The sequence below is a fragment of the Petaurus breviceps genome, unplaced genomic scaffold (genome assembly GCF_028583685.1).
Source record: "Petaurus breviceps papuanus isolate PSGF00001 unplaced genomic scaffold, PetGlider_PUasm1.0 90701, whole genome shotgun sequence".
NCBI lineage: Eukaryota > Metazoa > Chordata > Mammalia > Diprotodontia > Petauridae > Petaurus > Petaurus breviceps.
In genome coordinates this window covers 4,691,948-4,708,064 of record NW_027187316.1, presented here as the reverse complement: position 1 = coordinate 4,708,064, position 16,117 = coordinate 4,691,948, and the positions used below count along the sequence as shown (strand labels likewise).

The window sequence follows — 16,117 nt, the reverse complement described above, 5'->3', positions numbered from 1 at the left end:
CTTGCCTAGTAGGTCCGTAAAAGGAAATCAGGGAATTTGGAGTATGACTATTGTATTGTCTTGCTTATTTATATCTATCTTGAGTTTGCATCTTTTAGCAAGATAAGAGAAAACTAGTTTTCACCTCAAAGTAAAAGTACATCTGTTGAGGTTTAGGGTTTAGGAGTACTTGAGACCCCAAAATACCAACGGAATGAATTCAACTCAAGCCTTCTCTCAGCCAAAGTAAAACAAGGTTTATTAAAGTTTCACCATAATGGGTAGATTCTTAAGGAGCCTAAGCATCTGTGATGCTTGTATTGGACAAGTGGACCAGAACAATATAACACAGACGAGGCTGTGCTAGGTTGAATCTCAGAACCTTCATGGAGGCAAGGTGGAAAGATTAGGAGAGGGATCTAGGAGTGGTCTAGAGGAGGGCTTTGGGGATGGTCTTGAGGAGAAGTTTAAGGAGGATCTTGACTACTGAGGGCAGACTCCAAGAATGGGATTAAGGGTGGGAAATAGCTGAAGGCTACCTGGAGATGGCAGACAATGGAGGGCTAGGCTAGTTTAAGGGTAACAGATTTGGATATAGATATTGATAGGATCAAGGGTGGGAAGTAGCTGGATCATGGAGGGCTAGGCTAGGCTAAGAGTAACAGACATTTGGGCCTAGGATAATGAAAGGTTTATGGCTTCAGGCAAATACCTCATCAAGCAGGAAAATTCAAGGGGGTTCCCACAGCCTAAACCCCATCACATCTACTATGTGAATAATGCCCTTGGTATTAGTCCCACCTTTTTTTGAGATCTACACAGGCTGATAGTTCTATTGGTATGGGGGGTGGGGAGGTGGCATAGGACCTTTCCCTATGTAGAAACTCTATTCATGCAGATCAGCAAGTCACCTCCATAAAACTTTTAGAAGTTAAATTACTTGCCCATGGTCACATAGCCAGTTTGAATGAGAGGCAGAACTCGAACACAGAGCTTCCTGACTCTCAGGAAAGCCCTCTTTCTATTAATCCATGTAAATCTTCAAGGCACACTTATTCTTTAAGGCCTTCTCAGATTGCTATCAATAGAACAGAGACTGTATTTATAAGATTATAAAAAATAAACTAGCTTGTCCTCTAAACATTACAATGTTAACTATGAGGATGGAGTGTTCTCTAATATATTGTTGGTGGAACTGTGAAAGCCTTCCAGTCATTCTGGACAGCAATTTGTTATCACGCCCCCAAAGTAATTAAATTGTGCATACAGTCCGCAATCCCACTACGAAGTCCATTCTCCAAAGAGATGAAAGAAAGAGGTAAAGAACCCATATGCCTAAAAATATTATAGCAGCTTGTTTTATGGTGGCAAAGAATTGGAAATTGACCAGGTGCCTATCAATTATGGAATGACTAAATTATGTTATATGAATGTGATGGAATACTATTGTGCTAGTAAGAAATGATAAAAAGGATTATTTCAAAAAACTTGAGAAGACATGTATGAACTGATGCAAAGTAAAGTTAGCAGAACCAGGAGAACAATTTAAATAATGGTATTAGTGGAGTGGCAGTTAGGTGGCTTAATGGATAGAGTCAGGAGGACCTGAGTTAATAGTCTAGTCTCCCACACTTACTGGCTTTGTGACCCTAGGCAAGTCACTTTACCTCATTGCCTAAAAAAAATGTTAATAGTATAAAAACATAGTCGACTTTGAAAAACTAGTTAACTCTTATCAACACAATTCCAAAGGATGCTATCCACCTCCAGATAGAGAGTTGATGGACTCAAAATGCAAAATGAAGCATATTTCCTTTCTTTCTTTTTGGACATAGCTAATGTGGGAAATTGTTTTGCAGAGTTGTAATGGATTTTATTTTCCTTGCCTTCTCAATGGGTAAGAGAAGGTAAAGAATAAGAGAGAAAACTCAGAACTAAAAATAAAATAAAACTGAATTAACAAAAAAAAGATAACATACTATTATTATGCTATTTTATGGTAATTTAGACTACACTTTTAAGTGACCTATAGATTAATATATCTCTTATCCAAAACTACTTTTATAAGTCTCTTTATGCCACCATGCAAATGTCTGACTAAGCAGAATTTGTGAGGCTCATTACCTTCAGAGGCCCTAAAATATGAGCTCTGTTGATCTGGAGTAAAGAGAAGCAAAGCAAAGGTATAAAAGCCAGTTCTCCTTGGAAACACCCTTCCTATGATCTTTATCATTAAAACCTAGGAAATATGAACCAAAATACTTCAAATCATGTTCATTGCCAGGTTCCACATAAAGATTGGTAACCTTTCTGGCAATAAAGATTTTTATTATTGCTTTAAAATTACGTTTTACTCATAGCTAGGTAGTATAGTGGATTGAAGGCTGAATCAGGAAAAACTGAGTTTAAATCCAGTCTCACTAGCTGTGTGATACTGGGCAAATCACTTAACCTTTACCTGCCTCGGTTTCTTCATCTGTAGAAAAGAGAATTCTAATAAAAACTATTTCTCAAGGCTGTTGTCGAGGATCAATGAGATACTTGTAAAGTGCTTTGCAAACCTTAAAGAGTTATATAAATGCTAGCTATTATAAATGTTATCTCAAAGCAGAATTGTGAAGTAGGTAAAGTTTGTACTCAGTACCCTATACCTTTCTCAGTGAAACTCCATTTTTATCTAAATTCAACTGTCAGGTACCTGCTACCAACCACAACATGTAGCCCTGCCACCCCGACCTGATTATACTTAATACTCTACTTTGTCTTGTCTGCTTCTCAGACTCACCCTGACTTCACCATAATTCAACTGCTTTATCGCCCTGGAATTTTAGTGCTTGAGGCCTTTCTACCCTGGAATATTCCTTTACCACGTTGGCCTTCTCCTATTAGGGAGTTCCTTCCTCCTCATGGAATCTCCATTCTGAGGACCGGCCCAAATCAGTCATGCTTCATTCCCTCTATGCCCTACTTCTGACTCTCCTGGACTAAGCTATAATAACTCAGCAATCTTCTGACCCTGGAATGGATGACGCTCCCTGGTGAGATCCTTCTGTTGAGGTTTAGGTTTCGAGGTACTTGGGACCCCAAAATACCAACACGCTGGGTCCTGTCCAAATGAATTCAACTCCTCTTCTTTCAGTCAAAGAAAAAAAAATTTATTAAAGATTTGCCATATTGGGTAGACTCTAAAGGAACCTCACAATTGGCTAGACTCTTAAGGAATCTAAGCATTTGTGATGCTTGCAGGCCAGAACAATCTGACACAGACTGAGTCTGAGCTGAATCTGAGGCACCTTCATGGAGGCAAGATGGATCTTATATACAGAAAGACTGTGAGAGGGATCTAGGGGTGGTCTAGTAGTCTGGGGTGATGGGAGGAGGGGTCCAGGGAGGATCTTGATGGGACTGGGGTGATAGAGGTCAGAGAATGGGATTAAGGGTAGGAAGTAGCTAAAGGCACCTGGAGATAATAGCCAATGGAGGGCTAGGCTAGGTTAGGGGTAAGAGAGATTTGGGCATAGAGAAAATGGAAGGCTTATGAGCTCAGGCAGATCAAGTGGGAAGATTCAAGGAGAGTTCAAGGGGGTTCCCAGAGCCTATAGCCCATTATTTCCAAGCGCACCAATTTTGTAGACAGACCCAGGCTGACCATACTTGATTTCCCTTTGAGCTTCGTTGTGACTTTGACACAGTTAACTCTGCCAGTACCATTCTGTCACCCTCCTTTTGAGTTCCCTTTTATGTGCCCTCTTCCCATTAGAATCTAAGCTCCTTGAGGGCAGAGGAAGCCTTTTTTGTTGTTGTATTTATATCTCTAGTTCTTAGCACAGTGCCTGGCACAAAATAAATACGTCTTCATTATCATTATCTTATTTATATACAATAGTGCCAACTATGTGCCAGGCACTGTGCTAAGTGCTTGACAATTATTATCTCATTTGACCCTCACAACCATCCTGGAGGGGGTAGGTACTACTATTATATGTTTACAGATGAGGAAACTGAGGCAAATAGAGGTTAAGTGACTTGCTCAGGATCCCACCACTAAGTAAGTGTCTGAGGCCAAGTTTCAATTCAGGTATTCTGACTTCAGGGCCAGTGTTCTATCGAGTGTGCCACTTAGCTGCCCCGATAAATACTTGTTGCCTACCTGCCTGAAAAGCATCACCCAGGATTATTTGCTGTCTATTGGCCTTGCCACATATCTCATGTCCTCTGGACCCAAGAGGTCAGCAACATGTGGTAATTGGAGACTGTTGGGAATTGGCTGTTTGGTCTTGTGGAGAAACACTATCACTTTTGCTTTACTGTCATTAATTATGCTAGAACTGGGAATTCAAAGACAGGTAGGAAGTGTTGGAAAGAAGCTTATGTAGACAAAGGTCTGGCCTTAAAGTCAGAAAGAACTAGGTTCAAGCCCTGCCTCTGATACATACTGATTCTGTGACCCTAAGAAGGTCCCTTAACCTCTTTGTGTCCCAGGGAACTCTCTTAAGACTATTTATTGTACAATACTTATTGATTTGTATCAGTAGAGAGAATTACCTCATCAGGGTATGTTAGGAAAAATATATTACTAACTCTCTTCCCTCCTAGCAGGTTAAGCTATTTATTTTTTCCTCAAAAGGTATGGAAACATTCCTCAAGGCTAGGTGAGCTCAGGAGTGCCAGGAGTCTTACACTGGCTTAGCTGGTGGGTCATAAAGGGTAACACAGGAAATAGCTTTGCTTACCTCAATCAACTCAAGACATCTTAAATGTCCTTCCCTTGTTTTGTCAACTGTTGTAAGACCTACGAATGTCATTATTTTCCAACATTGAATCTAAACTACCGGGACCTGGCCTGAGTCTGCTCCAACATAGAAAAGTGTTTCTTACAGAATAAAATCATGATTTGGAACAAAAAGAAAGGGCAGGAAAGGATGATGTCATAAGGGACTAGTGGAGGAGTTAGTTCTGGGCAGATGAAACCTCTCTCAGGCTGTATGTTCCAGAACTGATTAGTTGCCAAACGTGTTGGTTTTTTTTTTCTCCCATCTCTTGTATAAGTTCCTTGTAAACAACCTGGTTCAGGCTCTTACTACCTCTCACTTGGAGTTTTGCAACAACCTAGTAATTGGTCTTCCTGACCCATATATATCCACACTCCAAACCATCTTCCACTCAGCTGTCAAAGTGATTTTTCTTTTATTTTTTTTTTTGGAGGGGGGAAGGCAGGGCATTTGGGGTTACCTGCTCAAGGCCACAGGGCTTGTTGTGTGTGTGTGTGTGTGTGTGTGTGTGTGTGTGTGTGTTAAGTGTCTGAGGCCAGATTTGAACTCAGGTCCTCCTAACTCCAGGGCTGGTGCTCTATTCACTGCATCATCTAGCCACCCTGATTTTATCATTACAACAACCCTTATTCTTCCCATTTTACAGATGAGGAAACTGAGGCAAAAAGAGATCAAGTGACTTGCATGGAGTCATATAATTAGTAGGTGCCTAAGCCTAGATTTGAACTAAGGTCTGTCCTGATTCCAGGTCCACTGCCATACCAACTGTGCTAACTAGCTGTTTGATCAAATACAAACGTGAGTAGGACATTTAAAGTCCTTCACAAGCTGGCACTTTCTATCTCTCCAGTCTTCTTATGTTTTATTTTCCTAAGTGTACTATGAGGTCCAGCCACATTGGCCTACTTAATAATGCTCAGACTTGACACTCCGTCTCATCTCAATTTTTTTTTGCACAGGCTGTCTCCTATGCCTAGAATGCTTTCCTTCCTCACTTCCACCTCTTGAAGGATCCTTGGTTTCCTTCAAAACCCATCTCAACCACCACTTACCACAGGAAGTTTTTCACTGCTCCCTCCTATTCCCTCTAATTGCTACTTCCTTTTTCCTTGGGGATATCTATCTACTCCGTATCATTTTGTGTGTACCTATTTATGTTTGTAATGTTATTGCCCAACTAGGTTAAGTATATGCATGCAGAATGTCTAAACATATAGACAGGGCTGCAGGGGAGACATGGATAGTATCTCTGGAATTTTGACCACCTCTCTCCAAGTGAGACTATGATTCCTGCTATAAGAGAAACAGGAGTAAGGACCACAAGGCTGGCCACTGTTCTCTTCTAAGACAGGAGGGTCCTACATATTGCTGATCTAGGGGAAATGTTTTAGGTTCGAAAGCAAAAAAGCTACTAGCTTCCCTGGATTTTATCCCTTAAGGGGGGTGGTGGAATACTCCAAGCTTAACAACCACAGGTTTGACTGCTTCCCCAGATGCTAGTTACACAAAAAAATGATCAGAAATAGTGAAAAGTGAGTAAACTTATTTATCAAAACAAATAGAAAATAGAATTAATACAGATTAGACTATACTAGAAAATAGTCTTCTTGGGAAAGAAATATAACTAGTTCAACCAAGGATACCTCAACCTCATCCAAAAGAAAACACCTTATAGTCTCTAAATGCTCTCTTAATTACCTCATCCTGGTATATTATCTTTGAATTTGTATTCTCTCTTTTCCCTGTGCCAAAAGAGGCACATCATGTGAGTACCCAGTTAATGTTGGCAGCAGCAGAAACTAGAGAGTAAAAGGATGATCATGTGTGGGTCACGTAAGCAATGAAGTGCAAGACTAGATATTTTCTCTAATTCCCACAACCTCTGAAACTTTTCCAAAATGTAAATTTTACACCAAAGATAAAGCAAGTTCAGCTATCTAGATGGTCTAGGACAATGGTTTCAAGTTAAAATAAAATGGGATCCCTGAGGGAGGCATATTGACTTAGAAAACTACAAATTAACATTATGTTGAATTAAAATTTTAATTTGTTAAGCATTTCCCCATTACATTTTAATATTGTTTGGGTCCCACTCAGGAGTTTGCTGGCCACAACCACGAATTTGACACCTCTGGTCTAAGACACTCAGAATCCAAAAGGTTAGAAAAAAATCATGAGCTGACCCTACCCTGAGTTCATTCAACATTTCTCCCTCACCTCCCACACTACAGGTAACAAGGCTGTTCTTAGCCAACCCAAGAATCTAAGGAATTTACCCATGGCTTGCAACAAAATATTCTCAGTCTCCCCTCCGTCTTCCCAGTGCTGTAGATACCCTAGCTCCAGGTTGTGGAAATTTTCTCAGGCTGCTTCAACGGACAACCAGCATTATGGAAGCCCTCCAGGAGAACTGTGCTGGGGACTTTGGAAGACAATCAGTACTTAGGTGAACAGTGGTCTGTGCTGCAAAAGATCTCTGCAGGAGAGCAAAAGAACAGAGGGAAAGGAGCAGGACATATTTTAAGTAGGTTTGACATAGAGCTCAACATTGCACCCCACTCATCCCTCCTTCCAGAGCCTAGAAACCTAAGCTACAGAAGTTGACCCAAAGCCCCAGTGTTGCAAAGTTCTCAACTGTCATTACCAGGCCAGAGAACGGAGGAACAAATTGAATGGGGCAGGACACTAGGACAGGACACTATGTGTGAAAGGTATGTGTATATGGGTGTGTGGGGGGTGCTAGTCAGCACTCCACTAAGCCTGAGGGATAAAAGCTCAGCATCCAACTGAGACCAGTTCTGGCCACCCGAAAGTTACTTGAGGCAGAGATAATGAATTGTCCAGCATTGGGGAAGCCTAGACGCCTTGAGATCCAGCCCCAAGGAAAGCACCATCAGAGGGGAGAGAATCAGAATGTAAACAAGAGGAAAATAAGGAGGGAGGGGGGAAGCCTGAAATTACAAAAACAAAAAAAAAAAACAACTAAAAGATCTTGAACACAAGCAGATAAATCAATATGGAAAACACTAAAACTGAAGGAAATATATCTAATAAACCAGTTCAGGCATCTGTGAACACTACAAAACAAAGAAAATAGGCCACTCAATGAGACAAAGGACCTTGTGGAAAGTGAGGTGAACATGGAACCCCAATACACTGCTCCTGAGTGGTTTGAAAGTGAATGAGAAATATGAGGGCAGAATTTATGACCAGATCAGTAAAGATAATGGGAAGAATGAAACAACTGGAATCTGTAATGGCAAATCTCACCAAAGAAGCAGAAAACATTAACACTAAAAGAAAATAAACTCACAGTCCAAACAAAACATACTGATCTTGAAGACAGGATGTGTAGAAATGACCTAGGGATCATAGGTCTTTCAAAACATGACAGGACAAAAATCCTTGTGAAAGGCTCTTCTAAATGTACACAAGAGGGGCTGCTGGGTGGCTCCGTGAATAGAGTACCAGCCCTGGAGTCAGGAGGACCTGAGTTCAAATATGGCCTCAGACACTTGACACAACAAACCAGTGTAACCTTGGGCAAGTCACTTAACCCCAATTGCTCTCTAAATAAATAAATGTACCCAAGAATGCAGGGGTAAAGCCAGGCCCAGTATTCTACCCACTGCACTATTTTGCTGCCTTTTATACACAGTACATTTGGTATTGTAAATCCATAGTCCTGTACCTTGTCAAAGAGGGGAAGTGAAACTTGTATTTCATTTAGATATGAAGGAAGAAAAAAATATATATATATATAGTCTTGGATACTGTGCTATGATCTCTGATCAACACTTCTTGCTTTTCCGGTCACCATGCTGTTTCTTGAACAAGACATTGCATCTCCAGGCTCAGCATTTTCACTGGCTGTTTCCCATGCCTGGAATTTCCCCCCACCTCATCTCTCTCTCCTGGCCTCCTTCAAGTTCCAGCTAAAGTCCTACCTTCTACAAGAAGCCTTCCCAAATGTCCCTTTTAGTGTCTTCACTCTGTTATCATCTCCAATTTATCCTGTTTTTAGCATGTTTGTACACAGCTATTGTAATGCTGTTTCCCCTATCAGGATCCTCCAGGGCAGAAATTGTCTTTGCCTTTCTTTGCATCCCAAATGCTTAGCACAGTAGATATTTAATGACAGAAGATACATTTGCTAATGTTTAACTTTTTGTAATTAATTTTATGCCTATTTACTTCATAGCACAAAAGGTAAACAATTACTAAAAATCCAAACCATGCTTTTATTTCCATTTTTCCTTTCCTGATTTCCTACACCCAACACTGGATAGTTTTCCAAACACTAAAGAGTTGCATGCAGAATTGTGTGAGTGAATGTCGAGAAGTTTCTGTTTCCTCTTTGGCTTGCCACTACACCTACCCATTACAGCAGAGAATGTTTTCTGCCAACTGCTTAAAATGAATAATGCAGTGCTTTGCACATAATGGTATTCCTAAAGGAGGAGTAGTAACAGCCGAATTTATAAGCTATGATAAATCGTCAGTCCTACTCCACCATAAGCACTTTCTGCTTATTAAAGGTTTTCTGTCTTGGTTCTGGGCCAACACATCAGAAAATCACAGGATTTTTAAAATGGCAGAGAATCCTAGAAGTCATTAAAATTCAATGTTGCCAACTACTGGTTCATGGGGGAAAAAAACAACTTCTAGCAAGTTCACAAAATGTTGATTACCAGAGGCTCTTCTTAAAACCTAATAAAACCGTTCTCTCCAGGTCACCTTTCTCTGTCCTTAACAAGTTCACAAAATATCTATTACCAAAGACTCCTCTCGAAACCTAACTTTTCAAAAGAAAAAAAAAACTGACTAGTCCTTTTCCTGGTGTTTCCCCACCTCTTTCTGTCATTAACAAGTTCCCCAAAATGTTGGTTTCCAAAGGCTCTTCTTAAACCATAACTCTTAAAAAAAGAAAAAGAAAATCTGACTATCCCTTCTCTTCTCAAATCTCATCTCTCTGTACTTAATAAGTTCACAAAATGTTTATTACCAAAGGCTCTTCTTAAAACCAAATTTTTAAAAAGAAAAAAAACCGGACTACTCCTTGTCCTCTTTTCTCCCCAGGTGTCACTTCTGTCCTTAACAAGTCCACAAAAACATTACCAAAAGCTCTTCTCAAAACCTAAATTTTAAGGTGAAAAAACCCAAACTGCCTACTCCTTTTCCTCCTTTCTCTGCATCTCCCATCTCTCTGTCCTGGGTCTCTAGGCTCAGGGAAGGGTGCTACTTTTGGGGTTCAGCTACGCAAATCTAGTCTCAACCCCCCACTTTACATATGAAGAAACTGAGACCTAGGTCGGTAAAGTGACTTGTCTATAATGGGAACTTAAATGCTTCTTGAATTGAATCACTCCCCATTTCCTCCCCCTTTCGGGAGAAAACTCCAGCTGTGCTCCCCTCTCCAGGTGAAACATCGCCCTCATTTCCCTCAGATCCCCAGGATGCAGGAGCAGGTCTGGGGGTTGTATGTTGTATGAATGAATGAATGAATGAATGAATGGCCGCAGGTAAACTCAGAGGTACAGTTTGTGGCAAGGACAAGGCCAAGTTCTGCTCTGTTCAACCTGACCGGGACAGAAAAAGGAGGGTCATTTCCCCGGGACCTCTCCAGCCACCTCTCTCCCCCCGCCCCTTTCCATTTTTTTGGAGCCTGAGCAGAGAGGTCCCGAAAACCCACCGCCCAAGCTCCCCTCACAGAAGAGAATTCCAACTTTCAATTTAGCTGGTGCTTCACCTCAATCACCTGCGTCCTGGGAGCATCCTGGGGCCCGCCAATCAGAAGGAGGGTCGCATCCCACTCTCTCCCAGAGAGCCAATCGTCGGACGTGTCTCAAACAGCCCCCACCACACCCTTTTCCCTATTATCGCCCAACACAGCCCATCCCCCTCTCCCTCCCCTTCCCTCTCCCTCATCCCCACCACCGCGGGTCAGAACCGCCCGGCAAGCACCCAACAACCCCCCCCCCCCCTTTTCCGCGCCTGGCGGCGGCTGCTCCGGGCAGTTAGAACCGCGTCCCGGACGCCCGCCACAGCTGCGCAGGCGCCGTGGGGGGGGACGCCACCGCCCCAACCACCAATACACCCTGCCTTCCAGGGCACCTCCCGGAGGGGGGGGGGGCGGGGCAGGCGTCCCGAGGCTCCGCACTCTGGGACCGCGAAGGAGGCGCAGGCGGTGGGTGAGTCCTCGCAGTCTTGCCCGCCGGGCTTTCCCTTCCTGGGGAGGCAGAGGGGCGGAAGGTGTCTCTTTACCCCAAGTCATGGTCGGTGGATTTGGAAGCGGGGAGAGGAGACACTAAATTTGGAGACCTGAGGCGAGTAGCGGGCCGGGGAGGAGGAGGAGGAGGAGCAGCGGCGGGGCAGGGGAGGAAGCTCGGGCGAGGGGCAGGCGCAGGGGAGCGTGCCGGACGGAGGAGAGACGGGGAGACCGGGAGGGGGATCTGATAAGGAGAGGAGCGGAGGGGAGGGGCTGCATTAAGAAGGGCAGAGGGGAGGAAAGGTAAGGGGAGGGGGCTGGGAAAGGGAAGAGATACTGCAGGGAGCGGGAAGGAGGGGGAGGGGTCGGAGAAGCGGGCCTGGAGGGACGAGGTTGGGGGTCCGAGAGAAGGTGAGACGGAAGGGGGATGGGATTTCAGGGGAGGAAAGGCGCTCATGTAGGGGGAGGGGGTTGGGAGCTGGAGTTTTGGCGGACATCCTCTCAACTGGGGAGAAGGGGAAGAGTTAAGTTCAGGGAGGATGTGGTACAAAAGGGGTGGAGTAGGCAGAAATTGGGTAGTCAGAGGGGTTTGTTTGCTTTAGCTTGGAAACCCTAAAGATTTTGTTCTAAACTGAGGTATGTGATGCCCACACACCTGGGTGGGCATCAGTTACATGAAACAACATAAAGCAAATGACTCACAAGTCAGGGCAGCTGTTATTTCTGGGGCCTAGCCACATAATAGGTTATTAATAAAGGCTGACCCTAAATTTATTCCTCATAAAGTGGAATGAGATTAGACAAGATCAGGGTTGAAGACAGAATTTTTTTCAGTCAAAAGCCGAATTTAAGGATCTAGAAGGCCAAATGTGGCCTGGACTAGACCCTTGGACTAGATAGTCTCCGAGTACCTTACCAGCTTTAAATTCTGTCTTGTGGTGTGGAAAGGGGAAGACTTAAGTGGAAAAAGTAGTAGGAGGGGAAAGTATTTGAAGGCATCTTCTGATGTGATATGATCTGTGTTTATACTTATTTATATGGTTTTATTTATTTTTAAGTACACAACTTTTTCTCCCAAATCAGACAACAGGTATTAATTAAGTGTCTACTATTCTTTAGGTGCTGGGTACCAGTCATTTGGTACTTTGACCTATGTTCATTACCTTGGTGTGAACTTCATTAACCTTAGTTGAAAAGTCAAATGTTTAAGTTCTAATCATTTAAAATCATAGAATCTTATGACTTTTTAAATACTTTTTTATAGGGGCCTTAAAGATAATTTACTTTGCCTTCCTTATCTTGAAAACAAGACTGCTTTTTCTTAACATGCTGACAAGGTCACTGTGAGAAACTGCCAGAAAGTTGCATACCTACATAATAGGCAGGGTGTGATGTGTGCTTAGGCAAATAAGACGCCTTTTAAAATTTCTCACTTAAATTAAGAACCCATTCTAAGTAAGATTAAAAGGTGCTTGTCGAGCTAATATAATATTTTAAATTTCATTGCAGGTGATATATGACTAGTGACATCTTTCTCTAGATCAAGAATATTCAGATGCCAACTTCAAAGGGCTAGAACTTCTTTAAAAGTGAAAAATATCTGGAGGAATGTAATGTAATGCCAAAAGAAAGGCAACTTCCCAAGGTTCAGAATACCAGCATAGGTGCTCTCTATTTTATTCAGTGACAAACCAAGAACAGAGAAGGTCAAAACATGACATCATTCCAAATTACAGCATTTACTAAGTGTGATTAAATAATCTCCAAGGACTACCCCACCCCAGGACCTTCCAATCATTCAATCAATTACAAAGTCTCTGTTCTAAATACTTCTCCACCCCTAGGCTATACCTTAATTAAGTCCACCACAAAGCCCCTCTTCTCAAATGGAGATTAGTTTCCAAACATAAGGTCAAAAGTTCCCCACCCCTGGATCACAATTGAATCTACCCCAGAGTTACATCAAGTTTAAACACAGCACTTAATACCCAAATGGAGGTCTTTTCTTCATCTTGACACGAGGCAAGTTCTCAGCAATCTTAGTTCCTGGGGAGACAAGGCTTAGCAAGGCCATAAGATACATTGCCAGTCCCTTCTTGAATTCATCCTCTGTCTGTAGAACAGTCCTAGAACCCCTGAACACATCAGCAAAACCCTCTCCCAGGATTTCTGTAAACATACAACCAGAAAATCCTTCTTCAGGGCTTCTGAACCAACAGAAAGGTTCCCAGACCCTGCAACAACAGCACTGTCCTTCACCAGTGGACAGTATTCACTCTGTCTGCAGGACAGTCTCAGGGCTTCTTAACCAAATGCCAGGTTCCAGGACTTCTTCAACAGGACAGTCTTTCACCAGTGGACAAATCTGGCAAAATAACATCAAAACAGACAGACAAAGTACCAGCAAAACAGCCATGTCTCCTCAGTCCTTGGCAGCTCAGGGGGCAGGTCTCAAAAGTCCAGGGCAATTCAAAGCGGCCGCCAGCAATTCTCTTAGTCTCTCTCTCTCTCTCCACGAGGTGCTGCTTCCAAAAAGATCTTCCGCCTCTCTCTTGTCTCTCCAAATCTACATCACCAGCTCCTCCCAGTTTAGGACTTTCTTTTCACATCAACAAGCCCATCCCACAGGTGGGATTAACAAACTCTGGGTTTCAACACAATCAATTTGAAAACCAAGCCAATACAGGGGAATCTTTAATTGCCATTACTATCACAAGGAGATAGCATAATGATGTTTTTGACTTCTCAAAGAGGGTTACCTTGTGGTATAGTCTGGGTTCCTAGATGCTGCTGGGAAATAGCAATGGTCACTAGACCTTCTTGTTTCTCTAAAATTGTCTTTTTGTATAGAGGTTTGAAAATCTTGTGTTTGTTTACCAGTCCTTTAATTTTGTTATTATAAGGAGTTCCTGTTTAGAAAGTCCCTCCATCAGCGTAGATTTACACTTGGCACTGTAGTTTATGATGTTAGAAAGTTGTTTGGGGAACTGTGTGGTTCAGTGACTTCATAGGGTCAAGTAATAAGTATGTGTCAAAGGTAGCACTTTTAAAGTTAGGGTCTTCTAGAATAGAGGCCACCTCTCATCATCTTCCTTATATTGGGAAAATTACTTGGAAACATTGTAATGGGAGTTTGTTTGGGAGCTATAGAATGAGAGGAAAAGAAAGTGATCAGGTCATAATGCTAAAAGTTATATTTATGTACAAAGCCTCCCAGTTGGGAATTCACAGCTGCTGTTTGCACTGAAACTTCACTATTACATTGTTATCTGTGATGTAGTAGAAAAAAAAAAATACAATCTGATCTCCTAATCAGGAATTCTAGATTATAATCGGACTTGACCACTTGACTCATTGTGAAGGGCCTGGAGTTGATGATGTGCTAGAAATATTGTTATTGTGATGTGAGTCCTGAGAATGGCATTGAAGTTAGACTTCCTTGTACTTGAACAAAGTCAGTTGGGTAAAAAGTATATCTCTTGTACATCTGTAAACCCATCATGCTTCTATTTAGAATCTTCATAGAATCATAGATGGAGAGCTGGTGGGAGACCCAGTAATACTCTTCCCTAAATACCCTAATTTCCTTCAGATCATCCTCATATAACATGGACTTGAGAAGGCCCTTCACATTGAGGCAGCTATTAACATTTATATAGCATTTACTATGTGCCTTAGCACTTTTACAAATATTATGTCATTTCATCCAAATAACAACCTCAGCCCTGGGGTGTAGATGCTATTATTATCTTCATTTTAAGTTGAGGAACACTGAGACAAATACTGTGTTAAGTTACTTGCCCCAGGTCACACAGCTAGTAAGTGTCTGAGGCCAGGTTTGAAGAAGAAAAGTCTTCTTGACTCAAGGCCTAGCACTCTATCCACTGTGCCACTTAGCTGCCTCTTTTCCCCTTACAACAGGCAAAAAGGTATGGCTTTCCTGTAAATAATGAGTGTGAATACCAGATTAGAGAACTGTGTGTGTAGGTCACTTTGAGTAGTAACATCTAGATCACTTTCTACCCTCAAGCAGCTTCCAACAAGTGGACTTCAAAAGTTACTACTTTAACTGTGCTCTTTAGTTTTAGAGCTGTACAATTGGCCTGAAACTTTGACCAATCTTTGATACATATTGAAAATTTTATTTTTTTTTTTGTTTTTTCTTTGCTTTTTTGGAGGGCAGTTGGGGTTAAGTGACTTGCCCAGGGTCATACGGCTAGTTTTTGTGTTAAGTGTCTGAGGCTGGATTTGAACTCAGTTCCTCCTGACTCCAGGGCCGGTGCTCTACTCACTCTACCACCTAGCCACCCCCACATTGAAAATATTAAAACATCTGTAATGATCAGAATAAATAAACGACTTTACTCAAAATTTCTGATTTCTCCCAATAGTATAAATTTTGTTGTTCGGTCTTTTTCAGTTGTATCTGACTCTCCATGACCCCATTTGATGTTTTCTTGGCAAAGATATTGGAGGGGGTTGTGGTTGCCATTTCCTTCCCTAGCTCTTTTTACAGATGAGGAACTGAGGCAACCAGGACAGCTAGTACCTAAGGCTGGATTTGAATTTAGGAAGATGAGTCTTCCTGACTTCAGGCCCAGCACTCTATCCACTCTGTGCCACCAAACTGCACCATAGTATAAATACATTGATCAAATTAAAGTATTCTTTCAAATAATTTTTTATCACTTAAAAATTAATGGGCTTTAAACCAGTGGAGGAGTGACAATGCTAATTTTGTTTTGCAATATATATTTTCTTTGAGATGAGTAAAATGTTAAAAATTAGTGTAAATACTAATGTAAATACTCTTGTCATTTGCAGTGCTGCTCTACAGTATTGTTGGTTACTTGATTTTATTTAATTTTTAGATTTTGGAGCTGATTGATTGTTATCAACTATTTATAATTCAGTATAGTGGATTGGCCAGAAGGTGACAATACTGCAGGAGAAAGTTAAATCCATTAAAATAGTTTTTAAATCTGTTTTTTGTCATGAACTCCTTTTGGCAACCTGGCAAAACTTATGAACTCTTCAGAATAATGTTTTTACCTTTTTTGGGGGGGGGAGGGCAATTGGGGTTAAGTGACTTGCCCAAGGTCACACAACTAGTGTGTGTGTGTGTGTGTGTGTGTGTGTGTGTGTGTGTGTGTGTGTG

At 41.9% G+C, this 16,117-nt stretch overlaps 1 protein-coding gene across 2 annotated transcripts in view; it reads left to right on the top strand.

Moving 5' to 3' along the window:
- Nucleotides 1-10,812: 10,812 nt before the first annotated feature.
- Nucleotides 10,813-16,117, top strand: part of ENPP4 (ectonucleotide pyrophosphatase/phosphodiesterase 4) — an 18,796-nt gene continuing 13,491 nt past the window's right edge. The window contains exon 1 of one of the 2 annotated variants that reach the window (XM_069065833.1): nt 10,813-10,942. The gene's annotated coding sequence lies outside the window, so the exon portion shown is untranslated. Of the gene's footprint in view, nt 11,078-16,117 lie in introns of both variants that reach the window. The other variant, XM_069065832.1, reaches the window with a different exon arrangement.